The sequence below is a fragment of the Crinia signifera genome, chromosome 3, assembly GCF_055691185.1.
Source record: "Crinia signifera chromosome 3, ASM5569118v1, whole genome shotgun sequence".
Lineage (NCBI taxonomy): Eukaryota > Metazoa > Chordata > Amphibia > Anura > Myobatrachidae > Crinia > Crinia signifera.
Genome location: NC_139219.1, coordinates 181,234,904 through 181,250,744, shown reverse-complemented (window position 1 = coordinate 181,250,744; position 15,841 = coordinate 181,234,904). Strand labels below are relative to the sequence as shown.

At 42.0% G+C, this 15,841-nt stretch overlaps 1 protein-coding gene across 3 annotated transcripts in view; it reads left to right on the top strand.

Annotated features, from left to right (window-relative positions):
• The first annotated feature begins 632 nt into the window (after window positions 1-632).
• FUT9 (fucosyltransferase 9) overlaps window positions 633-15,841 on the top strand; it is a 142,494-nt gene continuing 127,285 nt past the window's right edge. For 2 of the 3 annotated variants that reach the window (XM_083177026.1, XM_083177025.1), the window contains exon 1: window positions 633-864. The gene's annotated coding sequence lies outside the window, so the exon portion shown is untranslated. The remainder of the gene's footprint in view (window positions 865-15,841) is intronic. The other variant, XM_083177024.1, reaches the window with a different exon arrangement.

Sequence of the window (15,841 nt, the reverse complement as noted above, 5' to 3'; positions counted from 1 at the left end):
AACATGGGTTTTTCCGCTTTCTTTTTTCTTATTATTTTGGGGACTTCATACAGTAAAGTGTGGCACCATTTCTGAAGCATAGAGTCGGAAGCGCTACAGTAATTGTCATCCATGTCGACAGGAGTCGACATTGATATAAAAATGTGAAATACTAATGTTGACCTTTTGCTTGTATTGAACTTTTGTAGCTGTCAAACTTGTGCATGTCAACCTTTTGCTGGTGTCAACATAATGACAGTCGACTTAGATACTGTAGACTTTTCTATCCACACTCAAATACAAATAGGGTGCAAATGCAAATGCATGTGCTTCCAACACTGCTACTGGACAGCCGGAGATCTCTGGTGCTGTGCACAACACGTTATCCCTTTTCGCACTGACAAATGAATCTATTTCTGCCAGATGCCACCCGTTTTCTGCCAAGACTGCCAGCCACAAAGGATTTTCTACAAGCAATAGTTAATACTACTAAATATATCTAATTCCCGCTGCTGCGAGAAGACACATGCACTGTGCGGATTGGAGGGCATACTACTATAATGATAATCACAGATGACTTTGGGAGGACGGGTAGTATGTGAGTGGCAGCAGCCTGGCACAGAGTGCCAATGCCAAGCACCGTCCCCCTCCTGTGCTTCTGTTGGGGGGATGATGCGCGTACTCGTCGCCTGCGCTCTTGCATTGCTCGCCCTCGCGTCCCTCATCCCTCCTCCAGGTCCCACGTCCGATCCTCTGCGAGGATGCAGCCCTTCGTTTGGGAATCAGGGAGAGATGGAGGCAGCGCCGACCTCTGGGAGCTGTGAGCCCCGATCCAGCACGCCGGGCATGTAGATAGATTGCTCTGCCAGCATCCCTCGGCTAGTGGTAAGCCCGGATTAGTGTCCTCCTTATGCTGTTATTGTGTGGTCCCCAATGTCAGGTGCATGGTGTGCACTTCATCTCTATGTGCATTGGGGTTGTTTTCTGCCTAACCGGGTCGTCTGCAATGCACACATATTGTCATGCAAATACCAGCTGTAAATATCGTCCTCCTTTTACCATTTTACTATGAGGGTTAATAATGATGACTTCCATTTCTATGTTTTCTATCGTGTTATATTCCTATTGCATTCTCTTTCTGCTGGGGAGAAGCTATCTACTCCACCAATACCTGCTTTGGCATTTCAATAAGGGCTTTGGGGAGATACAGTATATCTGGTACATTGTAACCAGCCAGTGTCATAGCGACTGATCAAACCACCTCTGCAGAGGCAAATAGTGGTGACTTTCTTAGAGGAACTCTACCTGGAAGAAGGCTGTGGTGGTACTAGTAGCCCCTAGGATCTAATACTCTACAGAGGTGGTTGGTCATTCTGGGATCTTCTGCAATCTGTCACTGACTACTGTGTATTGTACATCTGAAAGGCAAGATTAGTTAGTATGCGTGTGTGTGTGTGTGTGTGTGTGTGTGTGTGTGTGTGTGTGTGTGTGTGTGTGTGTGTACACCCATCATCAGGTGCATTTCAGCAACTTGTGTTGATTTTACACTACAGTGTCACCTTTTAGCATATGAATTTTAACACCTAGGGGTCAATTATATTTTATTTAAATCTAATGAAGAGTAGTGGATATGCTATCTCCTATATACTGTATATGGTAGCAAAATATCATACACCCGTGCTGTTTTTAAAGGTACAATGCATGATGAAGGGTGATGTAAGGTTCCATTGCCTGTGTACACTTGCCATTGCCAGCATTCACCTGCCGTCCCAATGCATCAGCAGCAGCATCACCCCTGCATCACAAGTTATTGAATTGGGACTGATGCTGAATGTAAATGCATTTGCCACCGAAATGTAGGTGCAAAATGCATTCAGTAACTCAGTAAGGACATAAGCAGTGGCACAAACATACAAAGTTGGACACATTTCAAAGTGCTTGTTGGTGAGCACCATAGAGTAACATATAAGGTTTACATTAGACATACAGTATACTGTAAGATATGCTTACTCCCAAATCTTTCATTTGTTAGTATAACAAGAGAAGGCAATTGCTATTAGATTTGAATAGCACAAAAAAAAAAAAACACTGGAATACAGCAGGTAAACATGTACATATAAAATGAATAAAAAACATTGTAGCATAAATGCAGCAACACACACAAAGATATATATATATATATATATATATATATATATACATACCGTATATGAACAATGGCAAGAGAAAACCACAATTAACCAATCAGGAGCTCGAAGCTTGTGCTGATGACTGTCATTATCGACATTACTCCAGCCCTCAGGCACTCAATTGATAATGCTACTGATAAGAGGAGGTAGTCTAGGCTCAAAATTATGAAAGTATGCTACTGGATAAGCGTTTTACCTCTTCCTTCCCTCCTAAGCATGTGACCAACTCAGCATACAGACAGACATCAGCATGCTTTTAATTTTGGGCATGCACACAACCAATTTGCATATTTTATGCTACTGTATGTAAACACAGCATCAAACCATTAATATATACAATAGTTATACATCAAACTTTGCAGAATGTGAATGTTTTTATGTTTATTTTATTTCTTGAAAACTACAGTATGGTTGATGTACTAAACAAGACAGCAGGATATGCTTGATATTTGGATGATAACTTTATTTCAATTCTGAATCCCGCCTCTCCAGGGGATGTTGTTCAAGTGTGTAACAATTATTATCAAATTGATATTAAGTTATAATAATATATTGGGTCTAAGTTCAAAATATAAATTTTACTGCTTCATTCTTGCATTTAATTTGTATAGCATTTAGATGCATGTAGTAATCGGTGAGACTAGAGATGCCAATCCTGGGATCAGGGAGTTCCCAGATTATGGCACTTTTAGGATTTTTGGCATTTTAGGATCTAAATGCACATGCACATTTTATTGCTGTCTGCCACACATGTTGTGTGCCTGTGCATCGTGATGTTAGAGGTCACGCTGTGCAGCCTTGAACTGGCCTGCCCCTTCCCCTTTCCCTGCCCCCACCCACTAAAGGACTGCAGTTCCCCACATGGCGAGTTATCAGTAGGCTAATGCCGGGATCCCGGAAATTCCGGGATTCACAATTTTTCAATCACGACTCCCGGGATTCAAAAAATGGTCTGGGATTGGCCTCCCTATGTGAACCAAAAATACCTCCCAGAGTTTACTACAGGTTAACAAAAAGGGCACGGTAAATGGTATTCAAAATATTAGTACATATTGTAACCTTTGGTTCATTACTGGGTCATGGTCAAAGTTTGTAGACTCAGCTTTGAGATGGCCCCATTGGCTTTTCATGAAGCTAATGAGGATTGTTTTCTGCCCAGTAATAAAAAATTCTGCATGTTAACATAGCCAGACAAATGAAAGTGAGCATTGTCAAGAAATTGCAGTGAAAATGCCAGAAATGATTGGCGGACTGATGCAAAACTTCACACTTCAACTACAAATGTGTCTCACGAATGGAAGGCCATCATGTGCCTGATATCATATTCAGAACCAATAGAAAATAATCTGTATTCCATGCGCTTTTACATTATGTACTAACATTGTAAAAAGCATTAATAAATTCACCATCGGTACTCTCATGCTTAAAACCCTTAACACTTAACTTAACAAACTTACCTAAAAATAACGTGCTGGCGTTTCAAATAATGAATGTCAAATTTATTTTGACAACAGACTATGACTATAATATTGGTGGCGGCACTAAAGAACGGTCAGCTTAAAGAAAAGGGGGTGGGTAGGATCACCATGTCATTCACACACCGCTGGTGATCAACTCTCCCAGCCAACCACCGGGTCGGTGGTGGCAGCCATCTTCCGTGCAAAGAAGTATGGCTCGTGACAATCGATGCCTGGAGAGCGCACCCACTAATCTACACACATTCCATCTACACAATTGACCGTTCTTTACCGCCGCCAAATTAGAAAAAATAGAGACAGAAAATAGGGATGGGAGGGTGGGGAAAAACTTCCAGAGAGGAAGCAAACTTCCTAGTCACAAGACCCTTCTCCCCTACCAACTCCTCCCCTTGCACCCATTGGCTGCCAGACGCAGCACACTATCTATCTCCACACAAACTGTTAACTCCAATGCAGCATGATTTCCCTTCAGTGATTTATGTCACCTCCAGCTTAATCAGCCATCGGTGTTACTTTATCATAGGCATTGTCCACTTGGATAAAACTCACCGTTTAAGTTGGTTCATTTGTATGTGTGTGGGAGGGATGAGCAGTCACTGTATACAAATGGTTTACAAATCTGGACTATAAGACACATCATGGTTTCAAAGATATGTATATGCATACATGTCGGAAAGCCATTTTAAATGCACTTGTAACAGTCCACATTTGATGTACACAGACGCATAGTATACAGCTCAGGATTGCAAATAATTTTTATCTTTCTTGCAGCCAAGATATGTTGGACCTTGTTTAAATGATTGCTTTGTTTAGTTGATTGCTGTCACAGTTATTGTCCTCATTGGTGCTGATTGCTACTACAGTACATGCGAATTGATTATTTTCTTGCCGACAAAAAAAAATCTTAATGTAAATTAGAATCAGCTCACACAGAAAAAAAAACACCTAAGGTGAAATGTAATAGGGTGAGAGAATCAGAAAGTGTGAGATTTGGCAAGAAATCTCCAGTTTTTTAAAGTGGAAAATTGCCACTGGATATCATTTACACTGCAAATTCAAACTGGTTTTGCAGTGTAAATGATTGCCGGTTCAAAAAACTGGAGATTCTTACCAAATCTCTCACTTTCTGATTCTCTCACCCTATTACATTTCACCCCATAATATGTATACAGATTACATATATATATATATAAATATATATATATATATATATATTTGAGTCTCTCACCTGGGTCACAGCGATACTCAAAGGTCACGTGTCAACGTTTCAACCGCGCATAGGGCGGCTTTTCTCAAGACACCACCACAGTATCACCACCAACAAGCAAGCTTGCTTGTTGGTGGCAATACTGTGGTGGTTTCTTGAGAAAGGCTGCCCTATGCGCGGTCGAAACGTTGACACGTGACCTGTGAGTTTGATTCAAAGTTGAAGAAGTCCTGGTGAGTGCATTCTTCTTTACCTGCTGTGTATATGTATGGCCAACTAGGCCATTGAATGGACACCCCAGGCGTTTGACTGTTACACATAGGAGTGTGGCAACCCCAATAACTGGACTATATATATATATATATATATATATATATATATATATATATATATATATTTAATATTTGTGCAGTAGTCATCCTTCGTTAGCACTAATTTTACATCAGGTGCACAGATGTGTCCTCATGCCTGCTGCCAAGTCATGTGTAACTCCTCTAGCATCAGGAGTCTTTTTCTTTTTTAATGAATTTTAGTCGCAACGTGATTCAACTAGGATGTACAAGGAGTATGTGCTAATTCATTTGATCTGCAACACTTACGATCTAAAAGAGGAGCCAAGACATCACCTGCCCACCCATATGTAGTCACCTGTGACGTATACTGACAACAAATCTTAACTGGAAGCTAAATACTGTACCACCTGACCTGTTCATTGTGGGAAGGGCAAAGAGTCAATACAATTGTGTGTGTGCATAGAGGAATAACACACAAATGCTTGGAATGTGGTCATTAGGTCGACAGTGTCCAGACCAACAGTAAATAGATTGACCACTATTGCTTGACACATAGTAGGTGGACACATGAAAAGATTCGACATGTTTTGGTTGACATGGACAAAATGTCGACATGAGTTTTTCATGTTTTTGTCATAAACCAACTTCATACTTCACCAACCCAGTGAGCATATAGGGTAAATATTTGCAGCCTTGCGAATCGAAACAACATCCATTCCCAGCCTGAAGGGGAACACGCACATCGTTCCATGGTTGCCGACCATCGAATGATGTGGAAGGCCCACGCACATCTAAGGTTGCTCAGAGCATCAGCTACCTGCCCCTGGCGCCCACGTCACCGGGCGATTTCCATGAGAAAAATAAATTGATGGGTGGTGCGCTATCAACAGCTGCTGGCACTGGGTTGTCAAGCCCAAATAATTGGAGGAAAAAACAAAGAGAGCTGTGCCAGCGCTGGGTGAGCCAATATGTAGACCAGACGGTTTCTCAATTTAAAAAGACAATTTAATGTTTACAAATACATGAAAAACTTAACAACTAAAATCATATATATGTTGTTATATGAGCAAAAATATGACATGGATGTTACAATCATATATTGTGGAGCTCCATATAAAAATGGCTTTTTATATTGAATAAAATGTGCTTAAGTGTTGGTGTATATTACCATCCGTTGTTTCCTGGTGTTTTTGTAGACCAGAACAAAGTGAAAATAAGGTCCCAAAAAGTTCCCTTGTTGGGGTTCAATTTTCTCCCTATTAGGCATCTTCTCCTTTATGCTGGATATTATGAATATTGCAGATATCCCATAAGGTATTTGTAATCCAGTTAGATCAGGGGAATGTAGACGTCAGTGGGAGATGGGACATCACTTGATATTCGGATGGATGTAAAGTACTTCAAACAGCTCAACGCATTTCCCCGGATGTTCACTGTCCGGCTTCCTCAGGAGCAAGTGGGAATGTTCCATGGGAACACCCAGTGTTTTCGTGTGAACGCCTATGAAATGCTGGGCGTTCCCATGGGCAAGTCCCCCTGCCCTCCGCCCCATGTACCCCCGCCCACCGGCCGCAATGTTGGGTGCGTGCACCCAGAGAACAATCTGCGCATTTAGAAAACATAGAAGTTATTAATTGTTGTAAAAATGCATTGAAGATACTGTACACTGAGAAGTAACTATAGGGCTGATTCAGAGGTGGACGTGATGACAAATGTGCTGGAGGAATCTTAAGTGAAAAGACACTGGTGGAGATTCTCTAAGAATCTCCGCCCCCTTCGCCTCTCTTTGCATTTATAATTATCGCATATGTTCTAACATATGCGATAATTATAGCAAAGGACAGCTCTTGCATTAAGAGCTGTCCTTTGCGGTGAGAGTCGCCAGGTCCCGGCGGCTCCCTCCTCCCTCACACACCCGGCGCTGCTGCTGCTGCGCCGGGCTCTCCTCCTCCCTGCACTCGGAAGAGGATCCATGCAGGGAGGAGGTCACAGGTCCGGGCAGCACAACTTTGTGCTGCCCGGACACAGGTGAGGGGGTGATGTGTGGGGCGGCGGGTGGTCGTTGCGGGGCGGCGGTGGGATGCGGTAGAAGCCCATTGCCGGGGAATGCTTACAGCCGATAACGGGGTTTTTACCGCATTTTTCGCTTAGAGAATCTCCCCCATAGTCCCCTTAATTAATTTAATATGTGATTTGAGAGTTTTTCAAACCTAGATTTGTTACCTTTCTGTCATTTACATTTATGGATTCAGTGTGGAAGGGATAGCAGTACAAATCAGAGAATTAATAAATACTGACCAAGCAATTGTTGAAGATGATCTGTCAGTAAGCTGCAATCTTTTCTGAAATCAATTGCTCCTAATCAAAGCAGTTTATGGAACTTGCATTGTAAAGAAAATATCCTTTGAATATCCTTTAATATGAAGAGATGCAGCTTTTCTCTCCTACAACAAACTTGCTTCAGGTATATAATGCCGCATTTGAGTGTGTAATTGGCAAACAAATGATATTCTGGTTTGATTTACAGTATGAATAGGTTTTGATAACTGTTTATAATTTACTGTCTTTTTTATCCACATTTTTGTTTTGTTTTTCAATTGCAAAACAGACAATACCAAAAAAGTGGGAACACAGATACAGAGAAAAGGGTAGGAATATGCAGATTACACATAGTCACCAAATATGACACTAAGGTACAAATGACGCTGTACCATAGACCAGAAATGCAAAAGTGGTCTTAAATACCTTGAGTTAAAAGCTAATGACAAAGCTGGAACATGCGAAGTGTGCTTGACTTGAGGAGCCACAGTAAATAGAATATTCAGAAATACAGAGACAATTCTAGTTAGCATTTACCAGAGATGTCCATTACATATTACAGGTTGAGTATCCATTATCCAAATTGTTCAGGACCAGAAGCATTTTTCATAACTAATTATTCCGTATTTTGGAATATTTTTATATTGGAATGAGTTACCTTGCAGTAGCTTGCAGTAGCTTATGTTGTATAAACACATCAACACATAAAATACACGCAAATGTATTTTATTTGTGCATGAAACAAGGTTTTCATGTTACCAGTAGTGCCAGTTGAATATATACCCAGTAGGTTTAAAAAAAAAAACTTTTGGGAACTATGGTTTTTGGAATAGTTTGAATAATGGATATTTGCATAAGGGAAACTCAACCTGTAATACTGCCTCAACGATTTCATTATGGGAAAGGAGGTAAAAGAAGAATTGGGGCAATCAATCATCTATTAGCTCTTAGCCTTTTATACTGTATATGTATCTTGCAAATGGTCATGACAGTGGTTGTGTGTGGGCATACATTCAGAAGTTGAACTACAGTTAATTGAGTAGCAATGTGAATATGGCAGAGTATGTGCTTTGTCATGGGGCCCAATCCAGACCTGTTTTCTGGGCTGCGAGTGTTCCTAGCCCACCAAGCAGGTCAACAACCACCCACCAGCCTGTCCCCTATCCCTGTGCGCAGCTGCAAAGATGTTCACAGCCGTGAACATTGGGGAAAATCTATTGGGAAATATTAACCATCTAAGGGATTCCCCCCTCCTAGACTCTAGACTGACTCAGTGGCTGCGAAGACCATGGGGACATCCCTCCCAATAGGTAGGCAATGTCTGCATTTTTTCAGGGCACTCAGGGAAAACACTGGCGCTCTGACCTTGAACACCCAATACCTTGCATACAGCCAGTGAAGGCTAACCTTCTCATGGTCCATTCAAAATGGGACGCATGCACAAAGCATACTTTGATATGCTGATATAACCAGAAGGGCTGCAAATTTGCAGGGCTGAATCAGCCCAATGATGTGGAGGTACTTCAGGGCCACTACAAGGGACAGAGCAGAACTGTCCCAAAACTTGAGTGATAAGAGACATATTTCCTCCAATAATTCAAACCACAGGACAATACTTGAATATACTGTATAGTAGATGTCACCATTATAGCCACAGTAATGTGCCAACGGAATTTGGACAGCGAGTACCAAATTATATGATGCTTTTCCGATGTGAGCAAGTGTGTAAACATCTCTGTATGATTGATGCCCCTGCATATCTTAAAGCCAGAAAGAAAAATCTTATACCAATCGTGCTCCTCTCAAATGGAAATCTGTTTGTATAGGGAGATTGTTCTAAAATATGGATTATAACATTGTGAGATACTATGTTTGGATACAGAGGGTGGGGGAGTCTAGCACTCATTGGAGGGAAGAAAATGGACCAATGAAGAAGAATGTATTGCTAAATAAAATCTTTGTAAGAATTCACTAAACTGTTTTAATAAATATGTAGGTACTTGTGTATTATCACGGCGCCCATTGCATCACATTGCATACCACTAAATATGGTATGCGATGTGATGCGATTTTCGCGTGATAAAAGGCAAAATGTACAATTAAATATCGCATCGCCTGCCAGCAAATGACATGCGATGTGATCGCATGCGATTTTTAATTGTACAAGCACCCTGATGGATGCATACAATGTTAAATGCCCCCAGAATGTTAATTGGCCCCCCATTGTCAATGCGACCCCCACTATCAACGACAACCCGGAGCGTGGCGAGCACAGCGAACTATCTAAAATCAACACCACGCCAATGTGGATAGTGGAGGTATGAAAAGGTTTGAGGACCCGTACCGCTGCCCCTCGAGGGCTCGCTGCGCTCGCCACGCTTAGGGTTGGCGTTGATAGTGGGGTGGCGTTGACAATGGGGGTGCATTTATCATTGTAAGAACCCATCAGGGTGCTTGTACAATTAAAAAGTGGATCGCATTGCATGCATCTCATGCCGCTATATTGCATGCGATGCGATGCATGCGATGTACTAAGATCAACATCGTGGGCGCCGTGATAATACACAAGTACCAATATATATATTATCTATACAAGTATTTTCTATCATTTACATTTTTATTGATATGATTTCTATTTTTTGTTATAATTGGAATGTAAAGCTAAATACATTTTGCAGTTTACAGTTTGATTTGTGTATTACTAGCATATTAAAACCTGTTAGTGCAGAATTGTTTTGGGAAATCTCCTGCAATATTTTAAGTAGTGAGCAGAAATCAGAGTCCAAAAGTTCGATCTTGGACATTGATCTCTAATTTATGTCATTAAGATGAATAAAGTCACCCTCCAGTGTAGTGATTACAAACAATTGGTATATTCATAAAATAGAACAAATTAGCCTTGTGTTGTACCTAGTGAATAACAAATACTTCTTTACGAAGGTTAATCAAACAACCAGAACAACCATATATGGGATGGGATGTACTAAACCTTAAAAATCAGTTTGCTGAGATATACTGACTATAGAATTACTATGTGTACCAAGCTTCAGGATGTGATACATTCAGGAGCTTGGAACCAGTGAGCAACATCCTACTTTAGATTGCAGGGGCCAATAGAAAGTTATGGGCATTTTTTTAACTTTCCTTCTGAGAAGGATCCAAAAAAATGCCTCCCAGTATTCCCTTTAGTGTGTGTGTCATTCTGCATGAGTGCAGGACTCCACTCCCGAGTCATAAACCTGGAAGTCCTTCTATTGCAAAAAACAGCAATTATCAAGGGAGTTGTCCTTTGTGATTTTAATAGCAATGTATGCCCATCTTGGTACTGTAGGTGGATCCAGGGTTGTTCTCAGGCACAGAGGGAATTGGAATATACTCACAATCTGACAACCTGGGTGTAATGTGTTTGGTAGGTCTGGTCCATATTTTGCAGCATGCTGAGAACAACAGCCAGCTAATCTGCAGCATCTGACAACTTGGTTTAAATCTTCTACTGATGCTGAACAACTTAGCTGATTGGCTGGTCATGGGGGATAGATGAAAGTGTGGGGATCAGGAATATCCACTGATCTCATGTTGACTGTGAACTGGAGTTGTATACCTACTGCTGTGTCTATTTTATGTTGCATTGCATCTGTAACCGGCTGTGATATAATATCTGACACTTTCGGTGCAGTGGCCTGCTCAGCTGCAGTATATAAACAACCCACTTTGGACATTGATTCTTGCCAAGTTGTACATTGTGGTGGCCTGTAATGGGGACTTCTTGCCGTATTCAACCTAAGCGGTGAGGACAAGGACACAGCAACAAGCATACGGCAGCAGAGGGAGCTGAGTATCACTGTGGCTGCAGGCTGATTTCCATCACTTGGCGGGGTGCCTGGTGAAAGCCTGAGCTGTTGGGTAATACCACTTTTTCACTAGCCTAAATATCCCAGGTTTTTGCACAGAAGCGCGCAAAACCCGGGATTTTAGGCAGGTGGAAATGTTCCCTTTAGAAATAACCCAGGTCGTGAGACCCGGCATTTCTACCCAGGTGGCGACCAGGGCAGAACACGGGTTCAACCTGGGTCACTGTGTAGTGTAAACGGGCAACTGGGGTCGATGCGACCCAGGTCCCTTTCACTACAGTGCAAAATCTGTCAGTTGGAGATGCTTTTATCTTCCAGCGCCTCCCCGACCCCACCTCCCGATGATGTCACCCGCCTGGCATTATGCCGGGTGGGGACTCTAGTGTGAATGGGTTTGCAAGCCGGGTCTCACCCAGGTTTTAGCTGGGTACAAAATCCCGGGTGCGACCTGGCTTGCAGAGGGAATTAGTAAAGTGAACCGACTCTGCAATGAGCTTGTCATTCTGCGCATCCTAAGATGGACTCCCAGGTCATAAACAGGATGTCCTTTTATCTCAAAGAACAGCTATTATCAGAAGAGCTGTCATTTACCATTTTCATAGCATTATTAGGTACATATCTGCATTATTAACGCATCAATGTAGCATTATATATCTCTAATGCGATGCATAGTACATCTTGTCCATTATAATATAAACATGAAGAACTTTAATAAAAACAAAGTAAAGTATAAGTCATATACTGTACATTCATCATATAAAATATTAAAACTGCTTAGCTTTTTAGAGTAAAGTTCAGCAGTGGCAAACGCAGGTTATTAAAGGGGGGTTTCCAAATAGCACAGCCCCCCCCCAGGCAGACTTGTTACACATTCACATCCTCCTCCAGCACAGCCCCCCCCCCCATAGGCAATTATGTCAACCCCCCCTGCCTGCTGACGACCCCCTTCCCCCCCCGAGTGTGCAGTACTGAATAGTATGCCACTGAACACAGTAACTGCTGATATGCTCCTTTGAGTCTCTCCCCTCAGGCTATAAGTTACCGCGCAACATCAGCCTGAGAGGAGCTGCTCTCCCTGCCTGCAGCAGAGAAGAGGGAGAAGACTAGAGGGAGGGTTTAGCTAGGGATGGCCATCAACCATCGATGATTTGAAATCATTGATGGTGTATGTCCAATGTCAAATACTTTTGCCATCGATGTGGGAGAACCAGATCTTTTTCCTACATCGATGGCAAAGGAGAACCCATCTTTCCTGTTTTTATTTTCAAAGTGCCGCAACACTGAGCATAGCTCCGCCCCCCGACACCTGGAAGTCCCGCCCAAGTTCTGATTGGCCCACAAACCATTCAGTCACATATAATGGATGCCATCGATATCTAAAACTATTGATGGTTATCCATCAAATAGTTTACTATGATTGATGGCTAGGTGCAGAATCACCATCGATGGCAACCAACGATGGCATCTGCATCGATGGCCATCCCTACGTTCAGCAGCTGACCCTCCACACGGGGAAAAAGAAAATCCATTGGCACCGTTGAACGATACTTTGTCATCCAGGGGGTTTTTCTAGGTACTTGGAACCCCCCTGTGTGCTTGCCTGTTCATTGTGACTGTTGGCTCTAGAGAAATCATTTCATGGAAACAAGGCATTGTCTGGTTATACAAAATCATTGCTATATGTTTCCTCTAAGAATAAGGCATCAGTATTCATTTCAGCGTGAACTTTTTGTCCAATTTATGAGATGCAAACAGTTTTTGTGTATCGTGTTCCAGACATAAATCTAAAATTACAGACACTTCATGTTAAGCTGGAAGCATTTTAACACCTGGTAATGGAGAAAATATTGAATGCCAATCACACTATTGGGTTTATATAACATGGGAGTTTTCTTGAAGATGGGATGATGCCCATTGCAACCAATCAGTATCTCCTTTTCAAGTATTTTGCACCTTCTAGAAGATAATAGTTAAAATCTGATTGGTTGTTCATAGCAACATCCCATCTTCAACAGAACTCCCATCTTAGTAAATAAACCCTCTGGCTAAAACTTTGGTAATTTGGGTGGTACTTTTGAATTTACAAAAAAAAAAAAACTATTTTTATTTCTCAAAGGAATTTAAATTGAAAAATAATCTTTTGTTAAAAAAATGATTTTGTTAAAATAGTTTTTTTTTGCATCAAAGTTTAATTATGTATATGTGTGTTTCAATTACCTTTTCTAATATACTTAATAGAAAGAAAAATATATTTAATATAATTTTGTCCATTTCAGCACTGACACACTTTTCATTAAATGATTAAAAGGTCAGATAGTGTAATTTGCATTCCATGTTTTCAGCGACACTGTGTGCTAAAATGCTGCTAGACGTTTCATAAAGTGTCTAAAACAACTGGACAGGAGCTGTCATTTCTGTCTGGAACACAATGTGCAAAATCTGGGTTGCATTTCATTAAATGACCATAAAATCTAACCTCATGCTGAAACAAATACAGTATTTGTTATACTACGTGCTAACAATTCATGGACTGCTATAGCCATTTCATGATATGATTTTATAGACTAGAAAATGCTGACTGCATTATAATTATCATTGTTATACCTTTGTATTTTTGTTTTTTGTGCAAGCACAGAATACTATAAATCCTCATGTACACATTAGGCAAAACACATATACAGTACACATGTATTGTAAATCCCTTTATAAAAGGAAAGGACACAATTAAATATTTAACTGTCTTAAGCTGAGTTCACCCAATATATTGGATGATTTCTCATTTTGGGCACACTATTGCACTCTCCAGTGCGTCATATATCATATCTTCTGCTCTGCCCCAGTACAGGCAGATCTGTACTGGGGCAGAGACTGAAGATAGCTGAAGATGAAATGTACCCAGCTTATAAGTAATAGAATCTGACACTCCTGACGAAGGACAATCCTGAAATGCGTTGAGTGTTTTGACGTGGACGGTTCCCTGGAGGAGAACAGCTGTCGGTTCGGTGCGGTGTCCCCCTGGTGCTTCTGGTTCCCTGTTCCGGACGGGTTTTCTGGACTTACCTTTGGATCCGCTTACTTCCATCTGGACCCTGCTGTTTTATGCCATTGTGGAACATACCATGCTTTTATATTAGTCTACATATTGTAAGTGTGGACCTTTTTCATTAAATATCTTTAAAAAAAAAGGATAATTTGCACTATTTTCGTATTCCTCTGTCACCCCTTGAACACACATCTGTGTGGAAAAGGGGGGTCTGTATTTGCAGGTTCAGCTTCAGATCTGCTGGAACTAAAGTGCATAGAAAATTGGTGATATTCCTACCATAAATTGGTGATATCCATTTCTTTATTTTACTATGGTTAAACACTGAGCGCTATTTATTTTCCACACCACCCTTTTGTCTCTAAAAGTAATAGAAAGTAACCGATTTTCTGTATTACACTCTGGTTTCACTAGCTACATCCAGGGCCTGATTAACCAATGGGATGATTATTTTGCAGCCTAGAGCGCTGAGTCCTGTGGGGGGTGCAATGCCAGTAAAATAGATTGGGCTGGGATGGGAGCTCTTCCTAGTGCCGCTGGAGCTGCTGTGAGCGAGGTCATGTGAGATCTCCCTTGGGAACAGTGGGAGCAGCGGTGCCTGCTTGGAATGTCAGCATAACCAAGGCAACAGGGCCCCCAACAGGGGGGTTCTGTGGGTGCAGCTGTCCTGGGCCCCGGCCTCAGGAAGGGCAGCTCATTTTGGCAACCGCAAACCCCCCTGTCTGCCTCCTCTGTGCTGCCTGTGCTGCACTCTGTACACTGAATGAACACAGGCTTCTTCAATGCAGGACCGGGGACCAATTAAAATGCTGCACCAGCATTTGTGCCAGTCAGATAGGCCTGGACTGGAAATCAGTTCTGGGCCTGAAAATTCCTAGTGGCAGCCCTGCAAGGCAGTGGGAAGAGGAGATCCTGTAAGAGCTGTGATTGATGCCATTGCCGCTGTTGCCAGCACTGCTACGGTGGTAACTGGCCATATGAATTTAGCTGACACCTAGAAGAGGCGATCCTGTGAGAGCAGTTACTGACTCTGCCACAAGGCTGTGATTGATGCCACTGCTACCATTGCCAGCACTGCTAAGGTGATAAGTAGCAACATGAATTTAGCTGAGTCACCAAGGCAGGGATGCTGGAAAGAGGAAATCCTGTGATAGCCATGGTTTTCGCCACCAATGAGGCTGTGATTAATGCCATTGCATTGGAGGGTATCTCCAACATGACCCATTCCATTAGGTACAAAATCTCTGTTCCTGGACCTCTCTGCCAGTGGCAGTTACAGAGGTTGGACTCCAGCGCAGTCCAAAATTAAAGGGGGTCACATCAACTCCCCGTGAGTCCAGGATGTTTGGGGTGGCATTAGGTGTGGCTCCCCTTTTTGAATATTGGACTGTGCTTCAGCCTCACAGCTGCAACCGCCACTTGTAAGGAAGTCCAGAAACAGAGCATTTTGTACCTAATGGAATGGGCCATGTTGGAGGGTAT